The sequence below is a fragment of the Planococcus citri genome, chromosome 4 (genome assembly GCF_950023065.1).
Source record: "Planococcus citri chromosome 4, ihPlaCitr1.1, whole genome shotgun sequence".
Taxonomy (NCBI): domain Eukaryota; kingdom Metazoa; phylum Arthropoda; class Insecta; order Hemiptera; family Pseudococcidae; genus Planococcus; species Planococcus citri.
In genome coordinates, this window is record NC_088680.1 from 14,333,066 (window position 1) to 14,347,307 (window position 14,242).

The 14,242-nt window shown below is 41.6% G+C and overlaps 1 long non-coding RNA gene across 1 annotated transcript; it reads right to left on the reverse strand.

The window, feature by feature from the left end:
- Positions 1-11,586: 11,586 nt before the first annotated feature.
- On the reverse strand, positions 11,587-12,609 carry LOC135845636 (uncharacterized). The gene is made up of 2 exons (XR_010558786.1): positions 12,169-12,609; positions 11,587-12,088 (listed from the first exon to the last, which is right to left on the reverse strand). It is a non-coding gene; the product is annotated as an uncharacterized LOC135845636 (long non-coding RNA).
- Positions 12,610-14,242: the final 1,633 nt, after the last annotated feature.

Sequence of the window (14,242 nt, forward strand, 5' to 3'; positions counted from 1 at the left end):
CACTGCGACGTCTGCAAGAAATCTGTCATTTTTTGAGGTTGATAATGCGAAAAAATGGCACGTGCCTGCCGGATCGCGATTATCGATATGCAAAATAATGACACAGCGATTTCTGCAATTGTCGCAGAGGATTCGCAGGCTGGGAAACCTGTTATTATAGTATATCCTTCTTGCAGCGTTGTCCGTCTGAACATATTATAACACTTTAATTGTGTTAAAATTGGCATTTTTGATAACACGAAAGCTCGAACAACACCAACTACGAAAAGAAACTGGCTTCTTTAATTGAAGCTGTGTCATCGGTTTCGTGTGTGTCATGACTTGCAGAAAGGTAGTCATCGCTACATCTCATGCTGGAACCCGTAACCGGTTCCGTGCAAGTCATGGCATTATCAGGCAGCGTACCTGTCCTTTTCGGTAACGTCATTACCCGCGGAATCCTCCAGGACCATGCCTGATTTCTTCCAGATACGGGGTGCGTACCGTGGCAGAGTACCAATTATTAATATGTTCTTATGCGGCTCTTAAAAATGGTTCGTAAACCATGCTACCAAGTTCCTCTCAATTCCCTAGGTGTCAGCATCCCATTCGGACATACTTGCAACATCTTCTATGTTACTTTTCGATTCCAATCGCCAAGTCGCTGGGACAAATACAACAATTTATTTTCCAGCGAATGGGCGTGTGGTCATTTTCGGTAACTTCACTACTTCGTCTTCTGCGAAACCGTAAACTGTTACTGTCCGAGTCTGTTTCTTCGAGTAACGTTACAAGTATCCGCTTGCTGACTAGGTAGGTGAGTACCGAGGCAGAGCACCATCTTTTTCGGTGATTTCACCACTTGTGAGTCGTCTGGCCGGTAACCTCACCACTTGTGAGTCGTCTGGCCGGTAACCTGACCGACTCCAGATCAAGGTGGGAACCACCAAGGCAGAGAACCGAAATAGTGCATGTCCTTTGGATGGGTTTCAATTGGTTCGACGACCAAGAGTGCTGATCAGCGGTCTTCCTGATTTGAACATGCGTATATAACACCTTGTGTGTTACAGTTCATTTTTTGGATTACATCGCCAATGATCAAGGTAACAATCGCCCTATCAGGCGGTTCTTTCCATTGGCAATGGAGATGGCAATACCGTGCTCTCGAACAAGCTGCATTGCGCAAGGTTGTCGGCATGGTATGCCTCCATGGCAGAGTACCAATTAATAGCATGTCCTTTTTTCAGGGCGTTATGGGTTCGTAAACCTCGACCGCTAATTTACCAATTTTGAACTTGCTGTAATTGTGAACCAGTTCGAATAATACCTTGCGTCTACTCGGCGGTAGTTGCATTTACCAACACGGTAAAAATAAACTCTCCGAGCATACCAATATAACACCTAGTGTGTTACGGTCTATTTTCGGTAATATCATCTACACAGCCCAAAGGTGAAGAAGTCTTTGAGCACAAGTCTCCTCAAGATCTCGCGATTTGATGGTGACATGTCTCAATTGCTCAACATCTTGGCGCATAGATGTACCGTGGCAGAGAACCAATTATTAATATGCTCCTAGTGGAGGTGTTACGAGCGGCTTACAAAATCCGACCTGATAGTCGATTAAAGCGCATACTTCAACTGGTTGTCATTACAAGCAAGGTGACAAGGCCGAAATGAGCTTTCAGATACGATTCGACGATCGTTTTCCTATGGCTCGAAAGACTCGATCAGTTTATCGTGTGAGAACTACACCGCGGTAGTTCTAATTACCATCGCGGTAATTGTGCTCCCTGAACATTGTATCACCTCGTGGAGATACTATCTGTCATTTTTTGGTAATAACACCCAGCGTTGAAAAAATAGTGGGTGTTTACCCAGGCAGAGTACCTGTTGTCTTTTTGGTAATGGCCCAAAGTTTCCGAAAAAATCGTGCAGGATTTTAACAGCCACTTCGGTATTACCCAGGCAGAGCACCTGTTGTCGTTTTAGGTATCAACAAAACACGAGGAAAACAACGCGAATCCGTCGCTTCTTTATATCCTGCGATACCAGGGCAGAGTACCTATTAAATTAATGTTCTTCTAGGAGACTTGCGGCTTACATTTCCAACCTGAATGTCGGAGAAGGCGCTTTGCAACTGATCGTTTTATTTGAGAGGAAAGTCAGTTTAGCTTTTAAAGGGACTACACCGCGGTAATCCCGAATACCATCGCGGTAATTCATTTAGCTCTCTGAACATTTGTAACGTTCTTGCGTTACGTACGAAATTGGAATTATTCACGGAGCCATCGGAACTCTGTCCAGTGGAACTCGCGCCGTCTCGGTTGGACGGGAAGCGTGATAATTCTTCATTTTAGGTCACGTTCGGATAGCGTGAGCTCGCCTCAATCTAAGACTCTAGAAAGAGAGAGGCTCGATAGGTATCGCGTATCCGATTCGTGCCTTGGCAGAGTACCTCTTATTTTAATGTTCTTGTGAGAGCGAGCGACTTACATTTCCAACCTGAATGTCGGATAATGCGCATTCAACTGACCCGTTGTTGCTTGTTGAGGGCTGCGGTCCAATAAATAAATAAATGGTTGCGTTCGATGACGCATCCTATGTCAACCAGGACAAAAAGAGTGCTCTTTAAACTTGCTACACCTGTTGTGTTGCATATATCGTTCAAAGAGACTTTGCGGCTTACAGTATCAACCTGTTTGTCGATTCATGCGCCATCTTATCCTGAGGTGGTAAAATATCAGACTGCGTGACAATCGATTCTAGCAAATCAATTCTTCGAGTTTGCACGGGTATGTAGTACCAATTCGGCGATTGGTGCTGACGTGAGATAACTTCAACGAGTTGTCATCACGCTTAACGAATTGCAATATACGGCGATATTGCATTAAGGGTTTGCATAATAGAAAAGAGAAAATATAAAGTAAAAAACTCTTTGAAAGTGCAAACAAAGATGTTACTAATAATAAAGTCGTTTCTACCTTCGACGAGGTAGTAACGGCTTGTAGGAACTATGTACAAATTAACGAAAATTAATATTAGAACATAAAAAAGTAAAAAATACAAAACAACTAACAAATTAAGGAGACAAACACATCACTGGGTGAAAATTCAAACAGGAAATAATACTAAATGTTACAAAAGAGAATTAATACTAATCAAAGGAACAAAAACGTCATCACCGTGATACATCAATCACAAAAAATTAAGTCTTCTAAAAATTAGTTCAAAACGAAAATACAAGTAACAGAAAATTCATACACGTAGGTATGTAATTTGAAAACAAAAGAAAAAGTAATTTTAACATGATATTTACATAACATCCATGATGAGAATGATAAAAACAATAAAAAACTTTGAAATGTCTGTACGCAGGCAGACTTAACAAAGAAAAATACAGAAAAAAAAAAAAACAAAATAAAATGATACACAACTTTGAAATGTCTGCACGCAGGTGGACGTAACAAAGAAAAACAAATTTTAAGTGAAATATTTACAGGAGTGGTATTGAAAAACTGGTCATTGCGGAGAAATCCGAATATCATCGACGTAAGTGAGCGGCGGAGTGACGCGTTCTAATCGAATCGTAAATGGAGTAGCTGTCAGCGTTTCGTTGAACGGAAGACGGTTGAATTCCACACTCGGCTCGGGTTCGTATCGCGATTGAAGGATGTTATCGACGATAGCATCGTAGCGGTTTAGAGGACGCACCGTCGGTTGTCGATATACCTGAGTCCATGCGATCTGTCGGTGGTCGTTGGAAATTGCCGGTCCCGGGATTGGTTGAAGTTGCGGCTCGCCGTTGGCGTCTCGAGTAATCTCATAATATCGCCGTTCTTCGCCGTTTGGTAGTACCGTTATTATATCAGTTGCTTCCGGAGTGGGCGGTTGGTAAGTGAGAATATTTGGCTCGGCGGTGTCGTCGTTCGGTGCAAGTAAACGCCGCAGCTCCGGGTGCCACGGTGGTATAATTGGCCATGGTCGGACTGGAACTTCGTTGCCTCGGACTGGCTCGTGTAACACGTCCAACAACGGCTTTCGGAACGAATGCCCTACTGGCATTTTCGATACGCAAACCATTTTTTCGATACTGTTGAAAAAATATAAAGTATTAGAATTGGCAGTAAAAAACTCAACAAACTACGACGAGTTTGTAACATAGAGAAAAGACCACCAATTCGACGATTGGGATATAATTCTATTTTTCGATCAACTCCTGTTAGAGAAGTTCGAAAGTTGATGTATTGAAAGTTTCAACAATTCGACGATTGTGAGCTTTCAATGTTGTAAATTTGCCAAATTAAGTCTGCGTAGAGTAACAGCAGTGCAAACCATAGTATGAAATACTCTTTGTCGAGTTCAATTGAACGAGTTATTGTCGATACATAGAAGCAGTCATCTTGATTATGACATCTAATGCTTATGTGCGCAGTTTTTTCAGATAAGGCATACGTTACTGTGAATGCGTGCACCAATCTGTCGACAAAGCGCAATATATAATAAATATCGTTGAAGGCACACCAGCGTTCTTGAATATTCATTATTGCTGTAATCAAAATAATTTCGACAAAGTAAATAAAAGACATTGATTCAAAATCTTGTATTCTGATATCAAAAAGTCATACAGTATAGCTTATTACTACTACGATAGTGTGTTTTGGCCAATATATGAAAATGAGAAGAAAGGAAAAAAAAATTTTTAACTATTTACAAAGAAAACGCGAGTTGGTTTAAAGATCTTCGTCGTCTTCACCTTCATCGTCGTTTGAAGGTTCAATTGCCGGTACGCCCGTTCGCTGTACTCCTTCGTCGAGGAGCGCCGCTTCGGTACGTGGTGATACTGGTTGTTGAGATTCTTCGTCGTTGCGAGGACTCTCATCGGTCAGATCGTAGGTACCAACGAGGTGTGCCGGCTCAGTTGTTTCGATGACTTCAGTAGTGACTTCAGTGGTCACTACTTGTCGAATGGTGGTGAACTCATCATTCTCGACGGAATGTAGAGTTAGAGTCGTATCCTGTACCGCTGTATCAACCTTTGTTAGAATGCGCTGTTCGATTGACTGCGCTCCTCGAGGTAGTTCCTCCTCGGCGGAAGGATCTACCGTCTTGGTGAGATCGATAGTTTTGAGCGGTTTATCAGATTCTGCTGATTCGGTTAAGTCGGCCGTTTTCACTGGTTTCTCGTGCGGCGTTGATTCTGTTAAATCAAGCTTCGGCACGAGTACCTTTGGCTGAGTGCCGACTGTTCCTTCCGTCGTAGGATGTTCAGCATCAGTTTGTATTTTCGGTTGTGACTGTTTACCGAATACCTTTTTGAGGACTAAGTTGCGCTTAAGCGCTGCGTTTACGCGCTGCTGCTTTGCGCGCTGCTGTCTCGGAATATAGGTAAGTAACGTTTGCGGCGGCGAGAGCTTAACGTTCACCGAGCTGCGTGATTTGCGCGGTTTTGATTTGACGACTTTTGTCGTGTCGCTTTCCGATGCAGATGCAGAGGTTGTTGAGTCGGTAGGCTCAGGTACGCCATCGGTATTACCGAATATCTCGTGCATTCGTCGCTCCGTTTCGGTCGGAGGATTTCCCGATGGTGGAGTTTTTACCATATATCCGATGTATTTGTCCTCTTTATCGGTAGTCGGGTTAGGTTTAAGACCGGTGTTGAGTACGGACGACTCATCTCCAGACTTTACCTTGCGATCTTTTGATTTATTCGACGATCGGTGCTCTGAGCGGGAGCGTTCTCTTGCTTTGGAGGTTGCGCGGGATGGAGTTTTAGACGAGCTTTGCTTAGACTTGTTTCTTGAATCTTCCGACGAGTTCCCGGATTGTTCAGAAACATTGCGGGCTGGTTTCTCCTTCGACGAGGAGATGTCAGCTTTCGCATTGTCAGCTGCTTTCTTCCACTCCATCTTTTCCTTCAGCGATTCGCGCGATTTGGCATCTGCGGCTAGTCGCTCCTGCTCTTTCGCTTTACTAGCTTTTACGTCGGCTTGAATTTTAGTGAGGACTTTGGCGCGTTCGATCACCTCTTTGTCGGTAAGCGGTTTCTGTTCGTCGTCAGAAAAACCTACATTTGTTAGGTGCAAGCCACTGTATGGTGAAATCTCAACTTTCGTTGAAGTTGTTGATTTCGCCTTTTGGTTGCGCGGATCTAGCGGATGACATCCAGGTGTCGCTGTACCCACTTTGGGGTATGGCGGCGTGCCCACTGCTTTATTTCCCAGGTAATTCGCTGTTGCCTGCTGCAACTGCGGGTTTACGTAGGATGGTGACAGGGTGTCGGTTACTATGTCATTCGGGCTTTGCTGAAACGACGATTTGGGCAGATTGAACTGCGGCATCACTGGTGCGGAAGTTTGTTGCGAATCGACGTTCGTATCAAGCTTCGCTTTTGATGTCGGCGGCGTTGCAGGTGACGATGCGGCGCTATTAGCGTTATTCAACTCGACGGTTGAATCGCTTTTTTCGATGACTGGTTCCGGAATAAATACGGCTGCGATACAGTTTGCTACTTTTTGGTATGTAGCTTTCGTATATTTCGGGCCAAGCTCGTCCACTGATGCCAATTCTAGGTTCAAGTCGTTGAGTAAGTGGCTCGCAACCATATACTGGAATTTTCCAGTTCCCCAATTGTACGAGAATGTTTGGGTAATTTGCCGGAATGTGTTGTTGTGCAATCGGCCGCTCGCATTCGGTGGCAACATGATTACCTGTTCGACTTTTTTATCTCCTAAAACTTCGATGAGTTTCCGGAAATTTAGGTCGAAGGTATTCGGTGGCGTAAATGCGAAGATGTCATATGTTCCAATGGATATCATGAGATTTTTCGGAATTTGTTTTAATTCGACGATTAATTCAATTAATTCCGAAATCTTCATGTCGCGCTTATACATGCGCTTATCTATATTGGCGTGATATGGTTTGCCTTCCGTAATCGCGTGCATAATACCATGGGCATGGATGTCGCCTACAATCCAATATTTGTATGCGAACAGCGCCATAACCGGTTTCGCTTCTCCGATTTTTAAACCGCACACCGCAAAGTGTTGCGGGTAAGCGTTCGTTGGATAGAACGGCGCTAGCACCTCATGCGTTACCTCGGGGTATCGTGAGTCAAAGGTGTCTCGATTTGATTTCGTGTTTGACTGTTTTCCAGGTTTTGCCCGCTTCTTCTTCTTCGGTACGACCGCCGGAGACTGGTTCGCCGTTGGTTGAGCACTTTCCGCTTGGTTTTCAGCGTGCAAATTCGCGTTCGGATCAACGGAATTCTGCACGTTGGCGGTGTCAGGCATACTGGAGTTCGACTGCTCGCCACTTTGAGCGAATGATCTTCCCCAGTATTCTGTATCTTTCTTCTGCGGGAAATTCCAGTAAGATGAGATTGGCGAGTGTGAACTTGCATCCGGTACAGTCGGCGCTGTACCCGGTTGCACGAACGGGATTTTGAAACTAATGAGCGCCCCGTCGGCCGCGTCCTCGACGTGAGCGAGTGTCCGTGGGGCGGTTGTCATAGCGGCGTTCGTCGTGATGGTGCTCGTATTCATCGTAGTACCAGTTGTCGTAGCGTTCGTCGTAGCGGTCATCGCGGCGTTCGTTGCGGCGCCTGTTATGATCGGGAAGCCTGGCGGCGGGCGGTGGATGCCTTGCGTAGGGTTGCTCGCGATAGCGGCGTTTGGTTGAGGTATCCCTGTGCCCACCGGCGTGGGCGCGGGGATACCTCCTACCGCGTTTTTTGACGGCTTCGGAGCTTTCGGCGTGACCTCTGGTGTACCGTTGTTGGCCGGAGGCGGTGGCGGAAACGGTGACGGTACAAACCCCTGGCAGGATTCGTTTGTCGCCGTGGTGGATGCCGTGTTTGTCGAAATCGAAATCGTATTCGTCGGTAAAGTCGCCGTAGCTGCTGGCAGCGGAGCTGGCGTCGTCGCGTTCGAGCTGGTCGCGGATTGCTGGTTCAGTTGACTGGCGATTGCTGTGGAGCTCGGGAACAGCGATGACATTTTGGCTTTACGTAGCGTTTCGTATTTTGCTGTGGTAGTTTCCAGTTGAGCTTTCAAACTCGCGATCATGTTATTGGCATCAGTCAATTGTACTTCGAAATCTGACATTTTCTTGTACATGTCTTCGGACAAATCTTGTTGTAGTTCTTTGTCGGTATGTAACTGAGCGATTTCCCTACGTAAAGCTTGCAACTCGCCGGTTGCGGCTTCCGTAGGTTCAGGCGTCGAGATTTGAATACGAGTTACCTCTACCTTGTAGCAGATGTCCTCGCTCACATCTCGTTCGCATCCAATATGAGTACACTTAGTCAACTGCACGCCGGCAGGATTTCGAAGTTCGGAGTTTTTTATCGCTTTCATGATGCAGCTCTTATGATAAAGATGCTGACACTTGGTTATGTAGATTGATTCGGGAACCTTTTTGTCGCCTCCATACTGCTTGCCTGGTGACGTAATCACCAAACCGCATTTGTCGCATGCGAGATGCGTAGATTCTGCCATCACTGTGAACAGAAATGCGACGAGGTGTTAGACGAAGATGTAAGGCAATGCCGGTTTAGCGAAAAATAAATGTTGAATAATTATTCGAAAACAAATCGGCATGGTGGGCCTATTGTCTTTTACGTTAACACTGCTTAGTAATGTGAAAGCATAATAATCGTACGAGTTTGTACTTACCACAGGAGCTGATGACAAATATTCAAAAATTTAAAGCGAGAAAACGAAAAAATAATATACTCGAATAAGTAATAATTACTTACAATAGCAACGCAAAAAATATTACGCGAAAAAGGAATACAAAGATTCAAAAACGCATTGACAAAACATATAGCAAGAGCAAAGACATGTACTCGATAGCACGTGAAACGAAATAATGATTTCGATGGTTGGATCAGGTTCGTCGTTGCTTCCAACTGCCGAGTCTTTCCCCCACTTCGCTACTCGGCGGCAGCGAACGGGATTGGTCGAACTCGGCGTTGTGTTGGTAGCGATGCGCTCGAACGGCAGGTTTTGACTATAACCTTCTAGAATGTTCTAAGCAGAAAATATCAGACGGCGCCGATTTTCCTGGAACGGGTTTGTCAAAATGTGCGCCTAAATGCGCAGTTCGGCGGTCTTTATTGTTATGATAAACTACGTCGCAATTGAATCGAATTTTTTAACGGCCTGTCAGCCATTTTGCTATCGCTACGAGTCACGTCGCTTTCTCTTCATCGAAAGAAAACATCTGCCTTTTGCTAAATGCACGTTTTTTCTTTGTCTCGAAATTATTGCGTCAGATTTCATCATCGATTCCAATCTTTTATCGGATTCGATGGTTGAAATTTGCGTGCTGGTGGTTTTTGTTATTATCACCTCGAAATTCTAATTATTCAAATTTTTATTTGTCATCAATTAAATATTACTACTCCTGTGGTTTTTATTTGTGTCTTTTTTAGGTGTTTATTCGAAGAAATTTGCATCATAGTCTTTTACTGTATTGCAAAAATTTCGTGAAAAAATATCCAAAATCTATTATTTCGGTTATTTTATCGCAATTTGAAGTTTTCAAAATTACATTTTGATATTTGAACTAATTTCGAGTCAACAAAATTTAGTTATTTTGGACTCTCAATTATTTTCATACGTATCTAGGATTTTTCAAAATTTATTATCGTTTCGAAAACATTTCAAAATGAGCGAATTTCAACTCTCAATTTCGATTTCTCGCAAACAAGAGGGCATATGTTGGTGAAATGAATCACTATCTGTGTATAGTATTACATTTCTTGATATGTACTTTTCGAAAATGAAAATGTTTCAAAATCTATTATTTCGAAAGAATTTTGAACTTGTCTGCGTTTGAAAATTGCGTTTTTGTAATTTTATCTCTTTGAATTTCGAGTTGTAGTGTTTAGACAGGGTATATGGATTTGTACATTAATCTCAGTATGCTAACTAAGTTTTACCTGTACGTTTAGCTCCAAAAGCAACTTTCTGAATAGAGTTTGCTATGTTGTCGATTTATTCCAGTTTGAATTCAATTTTTTCTGATTACTTTTCAACTGCTACTTTCTGTTGTGAAAATCTGCTTATTTTCATCATACTCGTAGTTGTTTCACCGAGAAAAATAAACATTGTATTACTTAACACTGATGCTGGAAATTCTAAACGACTACATAATTAGTCACTGTACCTGTATTTTCTACTTCTAAATGCTACGTCTGGCAACGTTGCTATATTCCATTTGTACCGCTGGCGGTATTTTATACTACGATAAAATTTGCTCGCCCTTCGTATATGATCTGGAATCTGTATGAAAATACGTGAACGTTATTAGCGATCATAATTTCTAAATAAATTATTACTGCTAATTATTCATAAATCTAGGTTGATTTAGTACTATTATTTGGTCTTAGTATAATCGGTTTCAGTTTCGTAGCTCTTTTAGCTGTTTTTGAAATTTTAACCTAAGAGACCATCGGTATTTTCTACGTGGTTTCTCCTAGCAAATTTATTTCGCAAAATCATTATTAATTGAGACCGGTTACGTCTACGTAGCTTTTCCTAGCTACAATCACTTTACTCACCGGTAAATTGACCGTAGGTATTTTGCTAATGAACGTTCGTTAAAATTATCTTTCATTTGCGTATCTGAATTGACTAAATTATTCGCTAGTTATGAGTGATTTGATTTGGTTCGCTGCTAATTTGTAATTTTGAATTTTACTCACTTTGGAATATTTTTCAAAATACTAAATCGGAGAATTAGCGTTTGAAACCGAGTCACCAAGTACCTACTGTTTTACTTACGTTGAAGTACGCAGTTTTTACTCAGCGATCATTATTCTGAAAGATAATTACTGTAACGTTCGGTTTCGTCTACGTAGCTCATTTTATAATTTGGAAATAAACACTATCTGAACAATCTGTGCTCTGAGAGATCGTCTGGTACTCATTACTTACTTACATTGAAGTATGTATATGGTACTTACGTGATGTTTTATTTTGCCATAAAGAAAATTTTGCATCAACGTTCGGTTTCATCTTCGTAGCTCTTCCACGTTAGAATCATTTCACTCGCCGGTGAATTGATCGTAGATGTAATGCTAACTTTCAAAATCTAATCATAAGTTCGAAACCAACTCTTATTAGAGTAATTTTCAACTCACGTAGCTTGTTGCTAACTATTTTGAAACGAAAACCGAATGCGATGAATTCATTGTAGAGATTCACTTTACCATTGATGTGTAATATTCACGTTGCTTGCTTTTATCATCGAATAATTTAGTATACAAATAAACTTCGAGTTGTTACCTGAATTTGTATTTGTAGTTATTCGATGTATTTTTCATTTCAGCCTTCATCATTGCTTAATTGCAGCTTCCATTTTTCTTGAGCGCTAAATAATCGATTGAGAACGATATTAGTATCGAGTTTGATTAAAATGCTCTCAAGCGGTTGAGTTGTTAATTATGTGAGGCATATGTTGAACGTTAGGTTACTTCCTACGAAGTATCCATTTGTTCATTTGCGTGTAATTAAGCTGTGTGAGAGCGTACATTGTTTACTTTCGGCGAAGTATGCAATGTTAAGCTGTGCAATGAGAGTGTGAATGACTAATTAAAGCAAGCAGTATATAATACATCTATATTTAAGGTATGAAAGACAAGTACGAAAATGCAAATTAATATGATATGACTAAAATTATCACGACAATGATCACATCTTGTATGTGTTTCATTCGTCGCAATCTGGTGCGCTGATTCACCCGCAAATACGTCGATTCGCTGGAGTTTCTACGCCGTCGTTATCGTATTAACTAATTACTCCTTGATTTAACAAACAAATAGCGTGATAGATTAGTATCTATGTTCATTTGTGCAATTAATAACGCCTTAATGGCAAAACATACTTCGTAATGATCCGTATTTTCAGTCAGCTCGTCCCACCATTGCAGGAACTCTAACTTGATCCATTTCATCGTTTCTGGACCGTTACCATTTTGCACGTAGCATTTCCGATATATTTCGCCATGTCTTTTTGTAATTTTGCAGGTTTGACGGATTCGTTGGTTGGCGATAGTGTGCTCGTGGTTGTTATGGTCACCGTTGTTCATTTCCGCTTCCATTTTTCTGTTAAAAATCGAAGTCAGATTGGTATATTGTTTGATATTAGTTTGGACTAAATGCTACGTAATTGAAGGTTTACTTACTCGTTTCAATACAGCTGGCACTGTAGAAATCGCTAAAGAGTGTATTAACACGTTAGTTAATTTCAACGTAGCCTTTAATTACTCAAAAGTACAACTTTGCTGAGAACAACTTCTAAATTAATCAAACTTTCCTTCGAAGTGATGAAATGGTGATAAGAGCACATTTTCGCCGGTGTTATTCCGTCTGAGTACATGCGGATGCGGTGGCTCACGTTTTTGCCCGTAACGTAACGCGTAACGCTTTGAATAGCGTTATTTTTCAAAATTTTGAGATTTTACTCAAATTTTCGCGTTAAAATTACACAAAATGATTCTTGGCTGTTACGTGATCATTCCCTTGTGGAATTTTTACGTATTGGACGATTCTCAGAGATGGATTTCAGTTTTTTACCGAATTCCAACTCCGAAAATTCCCAAACTAAGTCAATGTTAGTAGTTAAATTTCAGTCTTTTACCAAATTTTAGCCTGTTGAAAATTGTGATTGAGCATACGTGATTTATGATTATTCAAAAATCTAATTATTTTCGAAATTGATCATTTTAAATGCCCCAGTCCGCGTTTACATGTGTTTGGTTGTGTCTTCTAATCAAATTATTTGAAATTTAAAACTTTTTCTCGTATTTGTGATTCATTCTGACTGTTTTAATTTCCTGTTTGAAATTTTGCCAATCAAAATAAATTTACATTGTGACTTGGATTTCGGCGAATCCTGGTCTGTGGTGTATTTTGGTCACTATCTGGTTATAGTGTTCAAAATTTCCAGTTATGAGTTTACCAAATAAAATGACTAATTTCAGATTTTATTGAGTAACCAGCCGTTCATGGCGTTGGTAATTGTACTCTTTAAGAATTGAGCAATTGCCTTTTCATTTCTAGGTATTTCACACTGAGGTGGAATTTCAACCTTTATGATTTCCCCTTCCAGTTTATATTCTGGTGGGAGAGAAATGAAAATGTTAATTTCATTTTCCTCAGGATTGATCTCAACTGTGACCTTATTGACCTCTAGATTTCTCGGTTCCACAGTATAGACTTCTTGTAAGTCTTCTGTGGTCGATTGTTCTGAGTCTTCAATAAAATAACTTTTGTAAAGACTTTTCTCAGAGTAATGATATGGGACAATCTGATGGAAATCATAGGTTCTAAGTGGGTCTTGACCCATACGCATCAGGCGTGCCTTGATTCTCTCAGATTTTCTCTGAGATTTAGTCAATTTATTCGGATCCTTTGCCGGTTGTGCGCTGCCTCCTGTCGTCAAATCTCCTGTTTGAGATTGCGACATTGAAGGTTGCGGCTCCGCGGCGTTTGTCACAATTTTAGGTGTCTTTGGAGGTCGACCTCGCGGCTTCCTGTTAGAAGGAGCAAGTTGTGCACTTTGTTTGGGTGTGGCTGCGGATGCCCCAGTCGAAGTTGAGGATTCTGGTTGATCCTCTGTGCTCGTCTGAGTTTCCCCAGTAGCATTGGTATTTTGAGCTGAGTCATTTGGATCAACTTCCTCTCGTAAATCAGTGGATGTTGATTCCGTAGACTGTTGTTCAGTTGGCACTTCACCATTTACTGCAGTTTCAGTAATCGGTGGGTTGTGCACTTCAACTTCTACTTGTAGTTCGGTAGCTGTTGAAGTACTGGCTTGATCGCGTTTTTCAGCTCTTTGTTGAGCTCGAAGGTCGCGTGCTGTATTCTCAAGCTGTCGTAAAATAGCAGGTGATGCTTCTGTAATGTCACGCTCATTAATACCGACACCCTGTGGTGCACGAGTTGGTGGGTCGTCAACGTCTTCCTCACTGTCAGACATTGCTTCGCGAGCTTTGAATAAAAATTCTTTGATTTTTTCTTCAATCGAACGCTGGTCTAATAATGATTTGAGACAGTCGCTTTTTTCCATGTCTTCGATGTTTTTGCTAGTTAGGAATAGCGTTAGCTGTCTTATGTTCGAAATTCTATCTACAGTTGTTCCATCTGTAGGTTTCAGAAGGTAACTGTTGAAACCTGACCATTTTATTACTATAAAAGGTCCATGTTTCTTTTGATAGAGTTTTGCCGCTGTTCGTTTTTCGAAACTTGACTGTTTGT